General features: G+C 38.9%; 17 non-coding genes and 4 pseudogenes across 17 annotated transcripts; all 21 read right to left on the bottom strand.

Annotated features, from left to right (window-relative positions):
• Window positions 1–3,958: 3,958 nt before the first annotated feature.
• Window positions 3,959–4,077, bottom strand: LOC113327227. The gene has a single exon (XR_003348890.1). It is a non-coding gene; the product is annotated as a 5S ribosomal RNA (ribosomal RNA).
• A 373-nt stretch (window positions 4,078–4,450) lies between these two features.
• Window positions 4,451–4,569, bottom strand: LOC113327192. The gene has a single exon (XR_003348852.1). It is a non-coding gene; the product is annotated as a 5S ribosomal RNA (ribosomal RNA).
• Window positions 4,570–4,944: 375 nt separating this feature from the next.
• LOC113327063 lies at window positions 4,945–5,063 on the bottom strand. Its single transcript, XR_003348722.1, has one exon. It is a non-coding gene; the product is annotated as a 5S ribosomal RNA (ribosomal RNA).
• A 375-nt stretch (window positions 5,064–5,438) lies between these two features.
• LOC113327086 lies at window positions 5,439–5,557 on the bottom strand. Its single transcript, XR_003348746.1, has one exon. It is a non-coding gene; the product is annotated as a 5S ribosomal RNA (ribosomal RNA).
• Window positions 5,558–6,932: 1,375 nt separating this feature from the next.
• LOC113327035 lies at window positions 6,933–7,051 on the bottom strand. The gene has a single exon (XR_003348695.1). It is a non-coding gene; the product is annotated as a 5S ribosomal RNA (ribosomal RNA).
• A 375-nt stretch (window positions 7,052–7,426) lies between these two features.
• On the bottom strand, window positions 7,427–7,545 carry LOC113327110. Its single transcript, XR_003348771.1, has one exon. It is a non-coding gene; the product is annotated as a 5S ribosomal RNA (ribosomal RNA).
• A 375-nt stretch (window positions 7,546–7,920) lies between these two features.
• On the bottom strand, window positions 7,921–8,037 carry LOC113327315 (annotated as a pseudogene).
• A 374-nt stretch (window positions 8,038–8,411) lies between these two features.
• On the bottom strand, window positions 8,412–8,530 carry LOC113327310 (annotated as a pseudogene).
• A 376-nt stretch (window positions 8,531–8,906) lies between these two features.
• Window positions 8,907–9,025, bottom strand: LOC113327354 (annotated as a pseudogene).
• Window positions 9,026–9,395: 370 nt separating this feature from the next.
• Window positions 9,396–9,514, bottom strand: LOC113327043. The gene has a single exon (XR_003348703.1). It is a non-coding gene; the product is annotated as a 5S ribosomal RNA (ribosomal RNA).
• A 378-nt stretch (window positions 9,515–9,892) lies between these two features.
• Window positions 9,893–10,011, bottom strand: LOC113327195. Its single transcript, XR_003348856.1, has one exon. It is a non-coding gene; the product is annotated as a 5S ribosomal RNA (ribosomal RNA).
• An 874-nt stretch (window positions 10,012–10,885) lies between these two features.
• LOC113327049 lies at window positions 10,886–11,004 on the bottom strand. The gene has a single exon (XR_003348709.1). It is a non-coding gene; the product is annotated as a 5S ribosomal RNA (ribosomal RNA).
• Window positions 11,005–11,377: 373 nt separating this feature from the next.
• LOC113327178 lies at window positions 11,378–11,496 on the bottom strand. The gene has a single exon (XR_003348839.1). It is a non-coding gene; the product is annotated as a 5S ribosomal RNA (ribosomal RNA).
• A 374-nt stretch (window positions 11,497–11,870) lies between these two features.
• On the bottom strand, window positions 11,871–11,989 carry LOC113327092. Its single transcript, XR_003348753.1, has one exon. It is a non-coding gene; the product is annotated as a 5S ribosomal RNA (ribosomal RNA).
• Window positions 11,990–13,359: 1,370 nt separating this feature from the next.
• LOC113327091 lies at window positions 13,360–13,478 on the bottom strand. Its single transcript, XR_003348752.1, has one exon. It is a non-coding gene; the product is annotated as a 5S ribosomal RNA (ribosomal RNA).
• Window positions 13,479–15,883: 2,405 nt separating this feature from the next.
• On the bottom strand, window positions 15,884–16,002 carry LOC113327090. The gene has a single exon (XR_003348751.1). It is a non-coding gene; the product is annotated as a 5S ribosomal RNA (ribosomal RNA).
• An 875-nt stretch (window positions 16,003–16,877) lies between these two features.
• On the bottom strand, window positions 16,878–16,996 carry LOC113327104. Its single transcript, XR_003348764.1, has one exon. It is a non-coding gene; the product is annotated as a 5S ribosomal RNA (ribosomal RNA).
• Window positions 16,997–17,370: 374 nt separating this feature from the next.
• Window positions 17,371–17,472, bottom strand: LOC113327377 (annotated as a pseudogene).
• A 447-nt stretch (window positions 17,473–17,919) lies between these two features.
• Window positions 17,920–18,038, bottom strand: LOC113327051. Its single transcript, XR_003348710.1, has one exon. It is a non-coding gene; the product is annotated as a 5S ribosomal RNA (ribosomal RNA).
• Window positions 18,039–18,411: 373 nt separating this feature from the next.
• LOC113327435 lies at window positions 18,412–18,530 on the bottom strand. The gene has a single exon (XR_003348936.1). It is a non-coding gene; the product is annotated as a 5S ribosomal RNA (ribosomal RNA).
• A 358-nt stretch (window positions 18,531–18,888) lies between these two features.
• On the bottom strand, window positions 18,889–19,007 carry LOC113327242. Its single transcript, XR_003348905.1, has one exon. It is a non-coding gene; the product is annotated as a 5S ribosomal RNA (ribosomal RNA).
• Between the last annotated feature and the right edge of the window lie 207 nt (window positions 19,008–19,214).

The raw sequence follows: 19,214 nt of genomic DNA, 5'->3' as shown, positions 1-19,214 counted from the left end.
TTAATCTTTGTAGACAAAAGTTCTTCCATCAATATTTGCATAATGACATAATAGGCTTAACTTTTATTTATCAAAATTTCATTCATTCTTTTATCAATAATGACATATGAAAGACTTAACTTTTGACAAATATGGGACAATCATAGTTCACGGACGCAAACACACATATCCCATAACTAGTTGCAATATATGGAACCATAAAGATTAATACTGCAAAATCATCTTCCAAATAGACTTTAGAATTTAAATAAATAAATCTAAAAAAATTGCAAGATGAAATTCGTTGGAAATAGCTATGTGTAATCACAATAATGGCTATTCCAAACCCTAGTTATCCTTCTTAAAACACAAGAATAAATTCTCATAAGAAGTTTCGTAGGCATCATAGAGTTTTCTCAGAGCATCTACAGAGAATTCTTTCTCATTATTGAAAAACTATTGATTATGGGATCGTTCAATTCCTCCAAATCTTCAGAAATATCGGTTAACTCACTAAGTTCTCTTTTTAGTCTGCACAAGGTGTTTTTTGTTAGAGACAACATATCTTCATAGTGATCTATCTTTTCTAAAGATAAAATTATTTGAGATTTTAAATAATTTCATTTGTTGATGAAATCCTTCACCATACCTCTAAAGTTATTATCAAAATGACAAACAGACAAGAGGCAGTTATAGGAAGAACCTTCTTCATCATTTTTGGATCTCTCCTTCTTCTTCCTTGAGGTAATGATTCATTCACAAAGATACACATTAACTGCTTCAACTGCATCTGTTTTTGTGGTACCTCTAGTTACAGGAGCCATGAAACTGTATCTTTCAAAGATAAGATAAGTGAAGGGCATTTTGATCACAAATGAATATAAATAGACCTATGGACATCCAAACCCTATAAGAACTTTGAACAAGTATTTTACGGTTCATGATCCATTATCTATTTTAACAAGAAGATATTTTCTTAACAAAAATAAAACTAAAGAATTTTGATTTTCTAGGAGAAAGAAGAGAAGAGAAGGTGTGGAGAGGAATAAGAAGGGAGATGTGGTATTTGTAGACGCTATTGAGTAGAACATTGGTGATATTGAGTCGACCATTGGCGATATAATTAATATCAAGCGATATTCATAATATATCCAGCGACAGAGTCTTTATCGCTAGCGCTATTGACAATATCGCTCGGTAGGAATTCCATCGCTTAGCTCTTTTACCATGGTAATACAACTCATTTTTCATGTCACCTGGTATGTCAAATAGAATTTTTTGACATGGCGCATAGAAATAGGTTTAATATATCAAACGACATAAATTTTGGTTGCGACGAATAGGCATCTAAATAAATCCCTTGGAGGATGGATAAACCTCGTGCTGATTTATTTTATGGGTGACTTTGTATTATTAAGAATCGATTGCGATTGACTTTTAACACGACTTGGTGGTTGAAAGGAATGTTGTATTGCAGAAGATGGTAATGAAGAGTTCAGTTGCAATCTCGGGATGAAAGTGTATATATAATCCGTGTCCAAAGTTGTGGACGTTACATCAACCTCCACTCGTCGGATCTTTATGTGTTTGGACTACCAGAATTTTTTTTAATTAAATAAATATTTAGTTGGATGCGGTTACCATTTGACTCAGAAAATAGTAAATCAGTAAATAAACGGGTTATTTGGTTTTTGGTACCCAGGATCAAAATCTGGGTTTGATCTAATATGTGTCCATCATTTGCGTTTGGTATAAAGACCAACGTTGAACCGCGTTGCCTCGATTATACGTTGATTTCAATTTAATAATTATTAAAAAATTTAAATAAAATCTTATTCATATTATAATTTACTTTTATACCCTTTCACTTCACCAAATATGTCTTTCCAACGCCCTAATCCATTTTATACTTCCTTCTTCCGCCTCTACAAACACCACAACTCTACATAACACTACAGGTGTCCAGATCATATCCCATTTCATTTTCCCTAAATCTAATTCACAGAAAGCAGTTTCTCATTTCTTTTCCTCCCAAAATCATTCAACCGCTAAAAGAGAAAATGGAATCTGCAGCCATGGTTTTCCACTGAATTGGTGAGGATATTAAAAAGGATTTTAAGAAGATGAGATGATAAAGAAACTGGGAAGAATATGTTTGATTGTGGTGCTATTGAAACGAGAAATAGAAGAATGTGTACGAATCTGATGTGTCAGTTGGGGAGAATCTTGTTGCTACTGATAGTTAGGGTTTGAGAGGTCGATGAGATGAAGAAAAGATGAAATTGGAAGATGGGTTTTGCTTATTTGAAGATTCAACAGTTGTAGATGGCGAAAGGGCAACTGAAATTGGTGATGAACAGAGGAGGTGGTGGTTAATGTTTCCTCTGAAGTGAATAGTGAAGAAATGGGTTTGTGTTGATGTTCTTGAGAAATTGCAGATGAAGAATAAATGGGATGAACACGTTGATGTTGGTTCATGATCTGATGGAGGATGATTATGCGTATGAATTGATGTTGTTGATTTGAAGAAGATCAATGAGTTTAGAGAGAAGAAATTAGGGTTTTTGTTTCTGTTGAATCAAGAGATCAAAGAGGAGGTGATGTCGATGTTAATAGGTATGGGAGATGGTGATTATCATGTGTTACAAAAGGGATTTCACAATTTAACTAACCTGAACTGGGGTGTTCCTGAGAAATTCAGTTAATGTTGTTTGCCATTAATGGATGTTGAGAATAAATTTGCAAATCACAAAAGTGTGCATAAGGTGTTTGAAGAAATGTCTGAAATGAAGTTATCCAGTACACATTAAGTAATTTGGTCATCATAGAGACAGAGACAGTGCAATTAGTTAAGAAGAAAATAGAAAGTACAAGTAAGTGTAAAAAAATGGATTTGTAACCATGTCAGTATATATTGTTGCATCTATGTCAGTTTTTACTATGTTGCATTTATCCAACATGATGAAGAACAAAATTACTCTATGAATACAGGTTTCAGTGTTCATATGTTGCTGATATGTTTAATAAAATACGATGTGATAGGAATGATTATCTAGCTCACTTTGTTGGATGTATGGCATTGGCAGAGGTTTGGGTTTTGCAAAGGTATGCTTGTTGTTGCCAGGGATCTCCGTGTAAAGCACCCATTCCAATTGTTTACCAATTATTTCAATGGTGACCGTCGGATCCTAGACCCACTTTAGGGGTACATCAGTAAATTTTGTTTTGTAAAAATTAATTAAACACAGGTTTTGGTCAAAATCTGAGTACCAAAAACCAAATAACCCTAAATAAATTATCAAATCATATAATTTTTGACCGGTCAACTCACGCTCATACGATCCAAATACTAAATTGGAAAAACTTAGAACTCTAACACTAAGATATACCAAAATCTACGACCCAAATGCAAAATAAATCTTGTAAGAAAAACATATCATCAAATTATTAGCTTCAAATTCATTGTCATTTGGACTTTGTAGAAAAACTTAGTGCAAATATCCTAAGATAGTGTTCAGATACGATTGTTCATGGATCTTCCCTCATATATATATATATATATATATATATATATATATATATATATATATATATATATATATATATATATATTCCTAAACAAAAACAAAAACCTTACTGGACACAAACGGAATAACATCCTACACAGGCAAATAGAGTTGTTAATTTCAAAACAAACAACAACCTCCTACACCAAAATATTAAAAGTTTATCGCAGTTTCAGATCCGCAAACTCTAAACCCCTGAAATCACCAAAAATTATAAACACGTTCAGGTAACAAAAACCTGACTTTCACCACAAAGGATTGAGATTTAATTTGCTTGGTCACCTATTTCGCGTTGAAGACGATTTCGAATATGAGTTTGTTCTGGTGCGCTCAGATGGTCCAACTGATGGCTGGTGGAAAAAGTTGCCAAAGCACTATATTGGCTGTTGTTAAGCCCTTGACAATTAGGTGGATGCAATCAAAACGAGGACTTCCCAAGAGGTCACCCATCTTAGTACTGCTCTCGTCCAAGCACGCTTAACTTCCGAGTTCTGTTGGGTACTGGTGCATTAGTGCTGGTATGATCGATTGCTGAAGGTAGTTTACCAAGTTTACTTCTTAACACTATTCCAATGTATTGGTCCGAACTCCCCATTCGGCTATTAATTCTTAGTGGCAAGTCCGATTCGGGAAAATGATGGTTCGTTGGAAACGTTATGGCGAGGAGAATCCTTTCGTGCAATTATTTTGGATTAACAACCTCGTTTTGGTAGTATTTTAATAAAAACTATTAAAATATTCAATTAAATGCACGTTTTTGGATGAATTCCAAAGACCTGGGGCGGGCCCCCTCCCAGGCTTCGTGCCATAAAACCCATTCTTTCTCTCGGGTAATCCCTTCGCTAACTAGTCGGCTCGCAGCCATAAGGAAAACCGCTAAAAAAATGGCAAAAAAAATAAAAAAAGGCAATCAACACGAGGACTTCCCAAGAGGTCACCTATATTAGTACTACTCTCGCCCAAGCATGCTTCATTGCAGAGTTCTGATGGGTTCTGGTGCATTAGTGCTGGTATGATCGATTGCCGAAGATATTTTACCAAGTTTACTTCTTAACACGTCTCCAATGTATTGGTCAGAACTCCCCATTCGGCTATTAATTCTTCGTGGCAAGTCCGACTCGGGCAAATGATGGTTCGTTGGAAACATATGGCGAGGAGAATTCTTTCGTGCAATTAGTTTGGATTAACAACCTCGTTTTGGTAGTATTTTAATAAAAAACTATTAAAATATTCAATTAAATGCACGTTTATGGATGAATTCCAAAAACCTGGGGCAGGCACCCTCCCAGGCTTCGTGCCATAAAAACACATTCTTTCTCTCGGGTAATCCCTTCGCTAACTAGTCGGCTCGCAGCCATAAGGAAAATCGCTAAAAAAATGGCAAAAAAAATAAAAAAAAGGCAATCAACACGAGGACTTCCCAAGAGGTCACCCATCTTAGTACTACTCTCGCCCAAGCACGCTTAACTGCAGAATTCTGATGGGTTCTGGTGCATTAGTGATGGTATGATCAATTGCTGAAGATATTTTAACAAGATTACTACTTAACACGTCTCCAATGTATTGGTCCGAACTCCCCATTCGGCTATTAATTCTTCGTGGCAAGTCCGATTCAGGCAAAGGATGGTTCGTTGGAAACGTTACGGCGAGGAGAATCCTTTCGTGCAATTATTTTGGATTAACAACCTCGTTTTGGTAGTATTTTATTAAAAAATTATTAAAATATTCAATTAAATGCACGTTTTTGGATGAATTCCAAAAACTTGGGGCGCGCGCCCTCCCATGCTTCGTGCCATAAAAACCCATTCTTTCTCTCGGGTAATCCCTTCGCTAACTAGTCAGCTCGCAGCCATAAGGAAAACCGCTAAAAAAATGGCAAAAAAAATAAAAAAAGACAATCAACACGAGGACTTCCCAAGAGGTCACCCATCTTAGTACTACTCACGCCCAAGCACGCTTCACTGCATAGTTCTGATGGGTTCTGGTGCATTAGTGCTGGTATGATCGATTGACGAAGATATTTTACCAAGTTTACTACTTAACACGTCTCCAATGTATTGGTCTGAACTCCCCATTCGGCTATTAACTTTTCGTAGCAAGTCCGATTCGGGCAAATGATGGTTCGTTGGAAACGTTATGGAGAGGAGAATCCTTTCGTGCAATTATTTTGGATTAACAACCTCGTTTTGGTAGTATTTTAATAAAAAACTATTAAAATATTCAATTAAATGCACGTTTTTGGATGAATTCCAAAAACCTGGGGAGCGCGCCCTTCCACGCTTCATGCCATAAAAACCCATTAGTTCTCTCGGGTAATCCCTTCGCTAACTATTCGGCTCGCAGTCATAAGGAAAACCGCTAAAAAAATGGCAAAATTAAAATAAAAACAGGCAATCAAAACGAGGACTTCCCAAGAGGTCACCCATCTTAGTACTACTACTACTAGTAGTAGTAATCTTAACTGCAGAGTTATGATGGGTTCTGGTGCATTAGTGCTGGTATGATCGATTGTTGAAGGTATTTTACCAAGTTTACTACTTAACACGTCTCCAATGTATTGGTCCGAACTCCCCATTCGGCTATTAATTCTTCGTGGCAAGTCCGATTCGGGGAAATGATGGTTCGTTGGAAACGTTATGGAGAGGAGAATCCTTTCGTGCAATTATTTTGGATTAACAACCTCGTTTTGGTAGTATTTTAATAAAAAACTATTAAAATATTCAATTAAATGCACGTTTTTGGATGAATTCCAAAAACCTGGGGAGCGCGCCCTTCCACGCTTCATGCCATAAAAACCCATTAGTTCTCTCGGGTAATCCCTTCGCTAACTATTCGGCTCGCAGTCATAAGGAAAACCGCTAAAAAAATGGCAAAATTAAAATAAAAACAGGCAATCAAAACGAGGACTTCCCAAGAGGTCACCCATCTTAGTACTACTACTACTAGTAGTAGTAATCTTAACTGCAGAGTTATGATGGGTTCTGGTGCATTAGTGCTGGTATGATCGATTGTTGAAGGTATTTTACCAAGTTTACTACTTAACACGTCTCCAATGTATTGGTCCGAACTCCCCATTCGGCTATTAATTCTTCGTGGCAAGTCCGATTCGGGGAAATGATGGTTCGTTGGAAACGTTATGGCGAGAAGAATCCTTTCGTGCAATTATTTTGGATTAACAACCTCGTTTTGGTAGTATTTTAATAAAAACTATTAAAATATTCAATTAAATGCACGTTTTTGGATGAATTCCAAAAACCTGGGGTGGGCCCCCTCCCAGGTTTCGTTCCATAAAACCCATTCTTTCTCTCGGGTAATCCCTTCGCTAACTAGTCGGATCGCAGCCATAAGGAAAACCGCTAAAAAAATGGCAAAAAAAATAAAAAATAAAGCAATCAACACGAGGACTTCCCAAGAGGTCACCCATCTTAGTACTACTCTCGCCCAAGCACGCTTCACTGCAGAGTTCTGATGGGTTCTGGTGCATTAGTGATGGTATGATCGATTGCCGAAGATATTTTACCAAGTTTACTTCTTAACACGTCTCCAATGTATTGGTCAGAACTCCCCATTCGGCTATTAATTCTTCGTGGCAAGTCCGATTCGCGCAAATGATGGTTCGTTGGAAACATATGGCGAGGAGAATCCTTTCGTGCAATTATTTTGGATTAACAACCTCGTTTTGGTAGTATTTTAATAAAAAACTATTAAAATATTCAATTAAATGCACGTTTTTGGATGAATTCCAAAAAACTGGGGAGGGCCCCCTCCCAGGCTTCGTGCCATAAAAACAAATTCTTTCTCTCGGGTAATCCCTTCGCTAACTAGTCGGCTCGCAGCCATAAGGAAAACCGCTAAAAAAATGGGAAAAAAAAATAAAAAAAGGCAATCAACACGAGGACTTCCCAAGAGGTCACCTATCTTAGTACTACTCTCGCCCAAGCACGCTTCTCTGCAGAGTTCTGATAGGTTCTGGTGCATTAGTGCTGGTATGATCGATTGCCGAAGATATTTTACCAAGTTTACTTCTTAACACGTCTCGAATGTATTGGTCCGAACTCCCCATTCGGCTATTAATTCTTCGTGGCAAGTCCGATTCGGGCAAATGATGGTTCGTTGGAAACATATTGCGAGGAGAATCCTTTCGTGCAATTAGTTTGGATTAACAACCTCGTTTTGGCAGTATTTTAATAAAAAACTATTAAAATATTCAATTAAATGCACGTTTTTGGATGAATTCCAAAAACCTGGGGAGGGCGCCCTCCCAGGATTCGTGCCATAAAAACCCATTCTTTCTCTCGGGTAATCCCTTCACTAACTAGTCGGCTCGCAGCCATAAGGAAAACCGCTAAAAAAATGGCAAAAAAAAATAAAAAAAGGCATTCAACACGAGGACTACCCAAGAGGTCACCCATCTTAGTACTACTCTCGCCCAAGCACGCTTAACTACAGAGTTCTGATGGGTTGGTGCATTAGTGCTGGTATGATCGATTCCCGAATATATTTTACCAAGTTTACTTCTTAACACGTCTCCAATGTATTAGTCCGAACTCCCCATTCGGCTATTAATTCTTCGTGGCAAGTCTGATTCGGGCAAATGATGGTTCGTTGGAAACATTATGGCGAGGAGAATCCTTTCGTGCAATTATTTTGGATTAACAACCTCATTTTGGTAGTATTTTAATAAAAAACTATTAAAATATTCAATTAAATGCACGTTTTTGGATGAATTCCAAAAACCTGGGGCGGGCGCCATCCCAGGCTTCGTGCCATATAAACCAATTCTTTCTCTCGGGTAATCCCTTCGCTAACTAGTCAGCTCGCATTCATAACGAAAACCGCTAAAAAAATGGCAAAAAAATAAAAAAAGGCTATCAACACGAGGACTTCCCAAAATGTCACCCATCTTAGTACTACTCTCGCCCAAGCACGCTTAATTACAGAGTTCTGATGGGTTCTTGTGCATTAGTGCTGGTATGATCGATTGTCGAAGATATTTTACCAAGTTTACTTCTTAACACGTCTCTAATGTATTGGTCCGAACTCCCCATTCGGCTATTAATTCTTCGTGGCAAGTCTGATTCGGACAAATGATGGTTCGTTGGAAACATTATGGCGAGGGGAATCCTTTCGTGCAATTATTTTGGATTAACAACCTCGTTTTGGTAGTATTTTAATAAAAAAATATTAAAATATTCAATTAAATGCACGTTTTTGGATGAATTCCAAAAACCTGGGGCGGGAGCCCTCCCAGGTTTCGTGCCATAAAAACCCATTCTTTCTCTCGGGTAATCCCTTCGCTAACTAGTCGGCTCGCATCCATAAGGAAAACCGCTAAAAAAATGGCAAAATAAAATAAAAAAAGGGAATCAAAACGAGGACTTCATAAGAGGTCACCCATGTTAGTACTACTCTCGTCCAAGCACGCTTAACTTCCGAGTTCTGTTGGGTACTGGTGCATTAGTGCTGGTATGATCGATTGCTGAAGGTATTTACCAAGTTTACTTCTTAACACTACTCCAATGTATTGGTCCGAACTCCTCATTCGGCTATTAATTCTTCGTGGCAAGTCCGATTCGGGAAAATGATGGTTCGTTGGAAACGTTATGGCGAGGAGAATCCTTTCGTGCAATTATTTTGGATTAACAACCTCGTTTTGGTAGTATTTTAATAAAAACTATTAAAATATTCAATTAAATGCACGTTTTTGGATGAATTCCAAAAACCTGGGGCGCGCGCCCTCTCAGGCTTCGTGCCATAAAAACCCATTCTTTCTCGGGTAATCCCTTCGCTAACTAGTCGGCTCGCATCCATAAGGAAAACCGCTAAAAAATGGCAAAAAAAATAAAAAAAGGCAATCAACACGAGGACTTCCCAAGAGGTCACCCATCTTAGTACTACTCTCGCCCAAGCACGCTTCACAGCAGAGTTCTGATGGGTTCTGGTGCATTAGTACTGGTATGATCAATTGCCGAAGATATTTTACCAAGTTTACTTCTTAACACGTCTCCAATGTATTGGTCCGAACTCCCCATTCAGGTATTAATTCTTCGTGGCAAGTCTGATTCGGGCAAATGATGGTTCGTTGGAAACATTATGGCGACGAGAATCCTTTCGTGCAATTATTTTGGATTAACAACCTCGTTTTGGTAGTATTTTAATAAAAAGTTATTAAAATATTAAATTAAATGCACGTTTTTGGATTAATTCCAAAAACCTGGGGCGGGAGCCCTCCCAGGCTTCGTGCCATAAAAACCCATTCTTTTTCTCAGGTAATCCCTTCGCTAACTATTCGGCTCGCAGTCATAAGGAAAATCGCTAAAAAAATGGCAAAAAAAAAAAAAAAAAAAGGCAATCAACACGAGGACTTCCCAAGAGGTCACCCATCTTAGTACTACTCTCACCCAAGCACGCTTAACTGCAGAATTCTGATGGGTTCTGGTGCATTAGTGATGGTATGATAAATTGCTGAAGATATTTTACCAAGTTTACTACTTAACACGTCTCCAATGTATTGGTCCGAACTCCCCATTCGGCTATTAATTCTTCGTGGCAAGTCCGATTCAGGCAAAGGATGGTTCGTTGGAAACGTTAAGGCGAGGAGAATCCTTTCGTGCAATTATTTTGGATTAACAACCTCGTTTTGGTAGTATTTTAATAAAAAATTATTAAAATATTCAATTAAATGCACGTTTTTGGATGAATTCCAAAAACCTGGGGCGCGCGCCCTCCCATGCTTCGTGCCATAAAAACCCATTCTTTCTCTCGGGTAATCCCTTCGCTAACTAGTCAGTTCGCATCCATAAGGAAAACCGCTAAAAAAATGGCAAAATAAAATAAAAAAAGGCAATCAAAACGAGGACTTCCCAAGAGGTCACCCATCTTAGTACTACTACTACTAGTAGTAGTAAGCTTAACTGCAGAGTTCTGATGGGTTCTGGTGCATTAGTGCTGGTATGATCGATTGTTGAAGGTATTTTACCAAGTTTACTACTTAACACGTCTCCAATGTATTTGTCCGAACTCCCCATTCGGCTATTAATTCTTCGTGGCAAGTCCGAATCGGGGAAATGATGGTTCGTTGGAAACGTTATGGCGAGGAGAATCCTTTCGTGCAATTATTTTGGATTAACAACCTCGTTTTGGTAGTATTTTAATAAAAACTATTAAAATATTCAATTAAATGCACGTTTTTGGATGAATTCCAAAAACCTGGGTTTGGCCCCCTCCCAGGTTTCGTGCCATAAAACCCATTCTTTCTCTCGGGTAATCCCTTCGCTAACTAGTCGGATCGCAGCCATAAGGAAAACCGCTAAAAAAATGGCCAAAAAAATAAAAAATAAAGCAATCAACACGAGGACTTCCCAAGAGGTCACCCATCTTAGTACTACTCTCGCCCATGCACGCTTCACTGCAGAGTTCTGATGGGTTCTGGTGCATCAGTGATGGTATGATCGATTGCCGAAGATATTTACCAAGTTTACTTCTTAACACGTCTCCAATGTATTGGTCAGAACTCCCCATTCGGCTATTAATTCTTCGTGGCAAGTCCGATTCGCGCAAATGATGGTTCGTTGGAAACATATGGCGAGGAGAATCCTTTCGTGCAATTATTTTGGATTAACAACCTCGTTTTGGTAGTATTTTAATAAAAAACTATTAAAATATTCAATTAAATGCACGTTTTTGGATGAATTCCAAAAACCTGGGGAGGGCGCCCTCCCAGGCTTCGTGCCATAAAAACACATTTTTTCTCTCGGGTAATCCCTTCGCTAACTAGTCGGCTCGCAGCCATAAGGAAAACCGCTAAAAAAATGGCAAAAAAAATAAAAAAAGGCAATCAACACGAGGAATTCCCAAGAGGTCACCCATCTTAGTACTACTCTCGCCCAAGCACGCTTCACTGTAGAGTTCTGATGGGTTCTGGTGCATTAGTGATGGTGTGATCGATTTCCGAAGATATTTTACCAAGTTTACTTCTTAACACGTCTCCAATGTATTGGTCAGAACTCCCCATTCGGCTATTAATTCTTCGTGGCAAGTCCGATTCGCGCAAATGATGGTTCGTTGGAAACATATGGCGAGGAGAATCCTTTCGTGCAATTATTTTGGATTAACAACCTCGTTTTGGTAGTATTTTAATAAAAAACTATTAAAATATTCAATTAAATGCACGTTTTTGGATGAATTCCAAAAACCTGGGGAGGGCGCACTCCCAGGCTTCGTGCCATAAAAACACATTCTTTCTCTCGGGTAATCCCTTCGCTAACTAGTCGGCTCGCAGCCATAAGGAAAACCGCTAAAAAATGGCAAAAAAAAATAAAAAAAGGCAATCAACACGAGGACTTCCCAAGAGGTCACCTATCTTAGTACTACTCTCTCCCAAGCACGCTTCACTGCAGAGTTCTGATGGGTTCTGGTGCATTAGTGCTGGTATGATCGATTGCCGAAGATATTTTACCAAGTTTACTTCTTAACACGTCTCGAATGTATTGGTCAGAACTCCCCATTCGGCTATTAATTCTTCTTGGCAAGTCCGATTCAGGCAAATGATGGTTCGTTGGAAACATATTGCGAGGAGAATCCTTTCGTGCAATTAGTTTGGATTAACAACCTCGTTTTGGTAGTATTTTAATAAAAAACTATTAAAATATTCAATTAAATGCACGTTTTTGGATGAATTCCAAAAACCTGGGGCGGGCGCCCTCCCACGCTTCATTCCATAAAAACCCATTCTTTCTCTCGGGTAATCCCTTCGCTAACTATTCGGCTCGCAGTCATAAGGAAAACCGCTAACAAAAATGGCAAAATAAAATAAAAAAAGGCAATCAAAACGAGGACTTCCCAAGAGGTCACCCATCTTAGTACTACTACTACTAGTAGTAGTAAGCTTAACTGCAGAGTTCTGATGGGTTCTGGTGCATTAGTGCTGGTATGATCGATTGTTGAAGGTATTTTACCAGGTTTACTACTTAACACGTCTCCAATGTATTTGTCCGAACACCCCATTAGGCTATTAATTCTTCGTGGCAAGTCCGATTCGGGGAAATGATGGTTCGTTGGAAAAGTTATGGCGAGGAGAATCCTTTCGTGCAATTATTTTGGATTAACAACCTCGTTTTGGTAGTATTTTAATAAAAACTATTAAAATATTCAATTAAATGCACGTTTTTGGATGAATTCCAAAAACCTGGGGCGCGCGCCCTCCCAGGCTTCATGCCATAAAAACCCATTCTTTCTCTCGGGTAATCCCTTCGCAATCTATTCGGCTCGCAGTCATAAGGAAAACCGCTAAAAAAATTGCAAAATAAAATAAAAAAAGGCAATCAAAACGAGGACTTTCTAAGAGCTCACCCATCTTAGTACTACTACTACTAGTAGTAGTAAGCTTAACTGCAGAGTTCTGATGGGTTCTGGTGCATTAGTGCTGGTATGATCGATTGCTGAAGGTATTTTACCATGTTTACTACTTAACACGTCTCCAATGTATTGGTCCGAACTCCCCATTCGGCTATTAATTCTTCGTGGCAAGTCCGATTCGCGCAAATGATGGTTCGTTGGAAACATATGGCGAGGAGAATCCTTTCGTGCAATTATTTTGGATTAACAACCTCGTTTTGGTAGTATTTTAATAAAAAACTATTAAAATATTCAATTAAATGCACGTTTTTGGATGAATTCCAAAAACCTGGGGAGGGCGCACTCCCAGGCTTCGTGCCATAAAAACACATTCTTTCTCTCGGGTAATCCCTTCGCTAACTAGTCGGCTCGCAGCCATAAGGAAAACCGCTAAAAAATGGCAAAAAAAATAAAAAAAGGCAATCAACACGAGGACTTCCCAAGAGGTCACCTATCTTAGTACTACTCTCTCCCAAGCACGCTTCACTGCAGAGTTCTGATGGGTTCTGGTGCATTAGTGCTGGTATGATCGATTGCCAAAGATATTTTACCAAGTTTACTTCTTAACACGTCTCGAATGTATTGGTCAGAACTCCCCATTCGGCTATTAATTCTTCTTGGCAAGTCCGATTCGGGCAAATGATGGTTCGTTGGAAACATATTGCGAGGAGAATCCTTTCGTGCAATTAGTTTGGATTAACAACCTCGTTTTGGTAGTATTTTAATAAAAAACTATTAAAATATTCAATTAAATGCACGTTTTTGGATGAATTCCAAAAACCTGGGGCGGGCGCCCTCCCACGCTTCATTCCATAAAAACCCATTCTTTCTCTCGGGTAATCCCTTCGCTAACTATTCGGCTCGCAGTCATAAGGAAAACCGCTAACAAAAATGGCAAAATAAAATAAAAAAAGGCAATCAAAACGAGGACTTCCCAAGAGATCACCCATCTTAGTACTACTACTACTAGTAGTAGTAAGCTTAACTGCAGAGTTCTGATGGGTTCTGGTGCATTAGTGCTGGTATGATCGATTGTTGAAGGTATTTTACCAGGTTTACTACTTAACACGTCTCCAATGTATTTGTCCGAACACCCCATTAGGCTATTAATTCTTCGTGGCAAGTCCGATTCGGGGAAATGATGGTTCGTTGGAAAAGTTATGGCGAGGAGAATCCTTTCGTGCAATTATTTTGGATTAACAACCTCGTTTTGGTAGTATTTTAATAAAAACTATTAAAATATTCAATTAAATGCACGTTTTTGGATGAATTCCAAAAACCTGGGGCGCGCGCCCTCCCAGGCTTCATGCCATAAAAACCCATTCTTTCTCTCGGGTAATCCCTTCGCAATCTATTCGGCTCGCAGTCATAAGGAAAACCGCTAAAAAAATTGCAAAATAAAATAAAAAAAGGCAATCAAAACGAGGACTTTCTAAGAGCTCACCCATCTTAGTACTACTACTACTAGTAGTAGTAAGCTTAACTGCAGAGTTCTGATGGGTTCTGGTGCATTAGTGCTGGTATGATCGATTGCTGAAGGTATTTTACCATGTTTACTACTTAACACGTCTCCAATGTATTGGTCCGAACTCCCCATTCGGCTATTAATTCTTCGTGGCAAGTACGATTCGGGCAAATGATGGTTTGTTGGAAACGTTATGGCGAGGAGAATCCTTTCGTGCAATTAATTTGGATTAACAACCTCGTTTTGGTAGTATTTGAATAAAAAACTATTAAAATATTCAATTAAATGCACGTTTTTGGATGAATTCCAAAAACCTGGGGCGCGCGCCCTCCCAGGCTTCATGCCATAAAAACCCATTCTTTCTCTCGGGTAATCCCTTCGCAATCTATTCGGCTCGCAGTCATAAGGAAAACCGCTAAAAAAAATTGCAAAATAAAATAAAAAAAGGCAATCAAAACGAGGACTTTCTAAGAGCTCACCCATCTTAGTACTACTACTACTAGTAGTAGTAAGCTTAACTGCAGAGTTCTGATGGGTTCTGGTGCATTAGTGCTGGTATGATCGATTGCTGAAGGTATTTTACCATGTTTACTACTTAACACGTCTCCAATGTATTGGTCCGAACTCCCCATTCGGCTATTAATTCTTCGTGGCAAGTCCGATTCGGGCAAATGATGGTTTGTTGGAAACGTTATGGCGAGGAGAATCCTTTCGTGCAATTATTTGGATTAACAACCTCGTTTTGGTAGTATTTGAATAAAAAACTATTAAAATATTCAATTAAATGCACGTTTTTGGATGAATTCCAAAAACCTGGGGCGCGCCCCTCCCATGCTTCGTGCCATAAAAACCCATTCTTTCTCTCGGGTAATCCCTTCGCTAACTAGTCAGCTCGCAGCCATAAGGAAAACCGCTAAAAAAATTGCAAAAAAAATTAAAAAAGACAATCAACACGAGGACTTCCCAAGAGGTCACCCATCTTAGTACTACTCTCGCCCGACTTCCCAAGAGGTCACCCATCTTAGTACTACTCTCACCCAAGCACGCTTCACTGCAAGGTTCTGATGGGTTCTGGTGCATTAGGTATGATATGATCAATTGCTGAAGATATTTTACCAAGTTTACTACTTAACACGTCTCCAATGTATTGGTCCGAACTCCCCATTCGGCTATTAATTCTTCGTGGCAAGTCCGATTCAGGCAAAGGATAGTTCGTTGGAAACATTATGGCGAGGAGAATCCTTTCGTGCAATTATTTTGGATTAACAACCTCGTTTTGGTAGTATTTTAATAAAAAACTATTAAAATATTCAATTGAATGCACGTTTTTGGATGAATTCCAAAAACCTCGGGCGCCCTCTCAGGCTTCGTGCCATAAAAACACATTCTTTCTCTCGGGTAATCCCTTCGCTAACTAGTCGGATCGCAGCCATAAGGAAAACCGCTACAAAAATGGCAAAAAAAAATAAAAAAAAAAGGCAATCAACACGAGGACTTCACAAGAGGTCACCCATCTTAGTACTACTCTCGCCCAAGCACGCTTAACTGCAGAGTTCTGATGGGTTCTGGTGCATTAGTGATGATATGATCAATTGCTGAAGATATTTTACCAAGTTTACTACTTAACACGTCTCCAATGTATTGGTCCGAACTCCCCATTCGGCTATTAATTCTTCGTGGCAAGTCCGATTCAGGCAAAGGATGGTTTGTTGGAAACATTATGGCGAGGAGAATCCTTTCGTGCAATTATTTTGGATTAACAACCTCGTTTTGGTAGTATTTTAATAATAAACTATTAAAATATTCAATTAAATGCACGTTTTTGGATGAATTCCAAAAACCTGGGGCGCGCACCCTCCCAGGCTTTTTGCCATAAAAAAACCATTCTTTCTCTCGGGTAATCCCTTCGCTAACTATTCGGCTCGCAGTCATAAGGAAAACCGCTAAAAAAATGGCAAAATAAAATAAAAAAAGGCAATCAAAACGAGGACTTCCCAAGAGGTCACCCATCTTAGTACTACGACTACTAGTAGTAGTAAGCTTAACTGCAGAGTTCTGATGGGTTCTGGTTCATTAGTGATGGTATGATCGATTGCTGAAGGTATTTTACCAAGTTTACTACTTAACACGTCTCCAATGTATTGGTCCGAACTCCCCATTCGGCTATTAATTCTTCGTGGCAAGTACGATTCAGGCAAAGGATGGTTAGTTGGAAACGTTATGGCGAGGAGAATCCTTTCGTGCAATTATTTTGGATTAACAACCTCGTTTTGGTAGTATATTAATAAAAAAACTATTAAAATATTAAATTAAATGCACGTTTTTGGATGAATTCCAAAAACCTGAGGCACGCGCCCTCCCAGGCTTCGTGCCATAAAAACCCATTCTTTCTCTCGGGTAATCCCTTCGCTAACTAGTCAGCTCGCATCCATAAGGAAAACTGCTAAAAAAATGGCAAAAAAATAAAAAACGGCAATCAACACGAGGACTTCCCAAGAGGTCACCCATATTAGTACTAATCTCGCCCAAGAACGCTTCACTGCAGAGTTCTGATGGGTTCTGGTGCATTAGTGCTGGTATGATCGATTGACGAAGATATTTTACCAAGTTTACTACTTAACACGTCTCCAATGTATTGGTCCGAACTCCCCATTCGGCTATTAATTCTTCGTGGCAAGTCCGATTCGGGTAAATGATGGTTCGTTGGAAACGTTATGGCGAGGAGAATCCTTTCGTGCAATTATTTTTTATTAACAACCTCGTTCTGGTAGTATTTTAATAAAAAACTATTAAAATATTCAATTAAATGCACGTTTTTGGATGAATTCCAACAATCTGGGGCGGGCGCCCTCCCAGGCTTCGTGCCATAAAAACCCATTCTTTTTCTCGGGTAATCCCTTCGCTAACTATTCGGCTCGCATTCATAAGGAAAACCTCTAAAAAATGGCAAAAAAAATAAAAAAAGGCAATCAACACGAGAACTTCTTAGTACTACTCTCGCCCAAGCACGCTTCACTGCAGAGTTCTGATGGGTTCTGGTGCATTAGTGCTAGTATGATCGATTGCCGAAGATATTTTACCAAGTTTACTTCTTAAAACGTCTCCAATGTATTGGTCCGAACTGCTCATTCGGCTATTAATTCTTCGTGGCAAGTTCGATTCGGGCAAATGAAAAAACTATTAAAATATTCTGGATTGACAACCTCATTTTGGTACTACTGTATTAAAATATTCGGGCAAATGATGGTTCGTTGGAAACGTTATGGCGAGGAGAATCCTTTCGTGCAATTATTTTGGATTAACAACCTCGTTTTGGTAGTATTTTAATAAAAAACTATTAAAATATTCAATTAAATGCACGTTTTTGGATGAATTCCAAAAACCTGGGGCGGGCGCCCTCCCAGGATTCGTGCCATAAGAACCCATTCTTTCTCTCGGGTAATCCCTTCGCTAACTATTCGGCTCGCATTCATAAGGAAAACCGCTAAAAAATGGCAAAAAAAAATAAAAAAAGGCAATCAACACGAGGACCTCCCAAGAGGTCACCCATCTTAATACTACTCTCGCCCAAGCACGCTTAACTGCAGAGTTTTGATGGGTTCTGGTGCATTAGTGCTGGTATGATCGATTGCCGAAGATATTTTACCAAGTTTACTTCTTAACACGTCTCCAATGTATTGGTCCGAACTCCCCATTCGGCTATTAATTCTTCGTGGAAAGTTTCGTCGGGCAAATGATGGTTCGTTGGAAACATTATGGCGAGGAGAATCTTTTCGTGCAATTATTTTGGATTAACAACCTCGTTTTGGTAGTATTTTAATAAAAACTACTAAAATATTCAATTAAATGCACGTTTTTGGATGAATTCCAAAAACCTGTGGCGGGCGCCCTCTCAGGCTTCGTGCCATAAAAATCCATTCTTTCTCTCGGGTAATCCCTTCGCTAACTAGTTGGCTCGCAGTCATAAGGAAAACCGCTAAAAAAATGGCAAAAAAAATAAAAAAAGGCAATCAACACGAGGACTTCCCAAGAGGTCACCCATCTTAGTACTACTCTCGCCCAAGCACGCTTAACTGCAGAGTTCTGATGGGTTATGGTGCATTAGTGCTGGTATGATCGATTGCCGAAGATATTTTACCAAGTTTACTTCTTAACACGTCTCCAATGTATTGGTCCGAACTCCCCATTCAGCCATTAATTCTTCGTGGCAAGTCCGATTCGGGCAAATGATAGTTCGTTGGAAACATTATGGCGAGGAGAATCCTTTCGGCAATTATTTTGGGTTAACAACCTCGTTTTGGTAGTATTTTAATAAAAAACTATTAAAATATTCAATTAAATGCACGTTTTTGGATGAATTCAAAAAACCCAGGCTTCGTGCCATAAAAACCCATTCTTTCTCTCGGGTAATCCCTTTGCTAACTATTCGGCTCGCATTCATAAGGAAAACCGCTAAAAAAATGGCAAAATAAAATAAAAAAAGGCAATCAAAACGAGGACTTCCCAAGAGGTCACCTATCTTAGTACTACTCTTGCCCAAGCACGCTTAACTGCAGAGTTCTGATGGGTACTGGTGCATTAGTGCTGGTATAATCGATTGATGAAGGTATTTTACCAAGTTTACTACTTAACATGTCTCCAATGTATTGGTCCAGACTCCCCATTCGACTATTAATTCTTCGTGGCAAGTCCGATTCGGGCAAATGATGGTTCGTTGGAAACGTTATGGCGAGGAGAATCCTTTCGTGCAATTATTTTGGATTAACAACCTCGTTTTGGTAGTATTTTTTAATAAAAAACTATTAAAA

The sequence above is a fragment of the Papaver somniferum genome, unplaced genomic scaffold (genome assembly GCF_003573695.1).
Source record: "Papaver somniferum cultivar HN1 unplaced genomic scaffold, ASM357369v1 unplaced-scaffold_10, whole genome shotgun sequence".
NCBI classification, from domain to species: Eukaryota; Viridiplantae; Streptophyta; class Magnoliopsida; order Ranunculales; family Papaveraceae; genus Papaver; species Papaver somniferum.
This window is presented reverse-complemented; position numbering and strand designations above follow the sequence as displayed.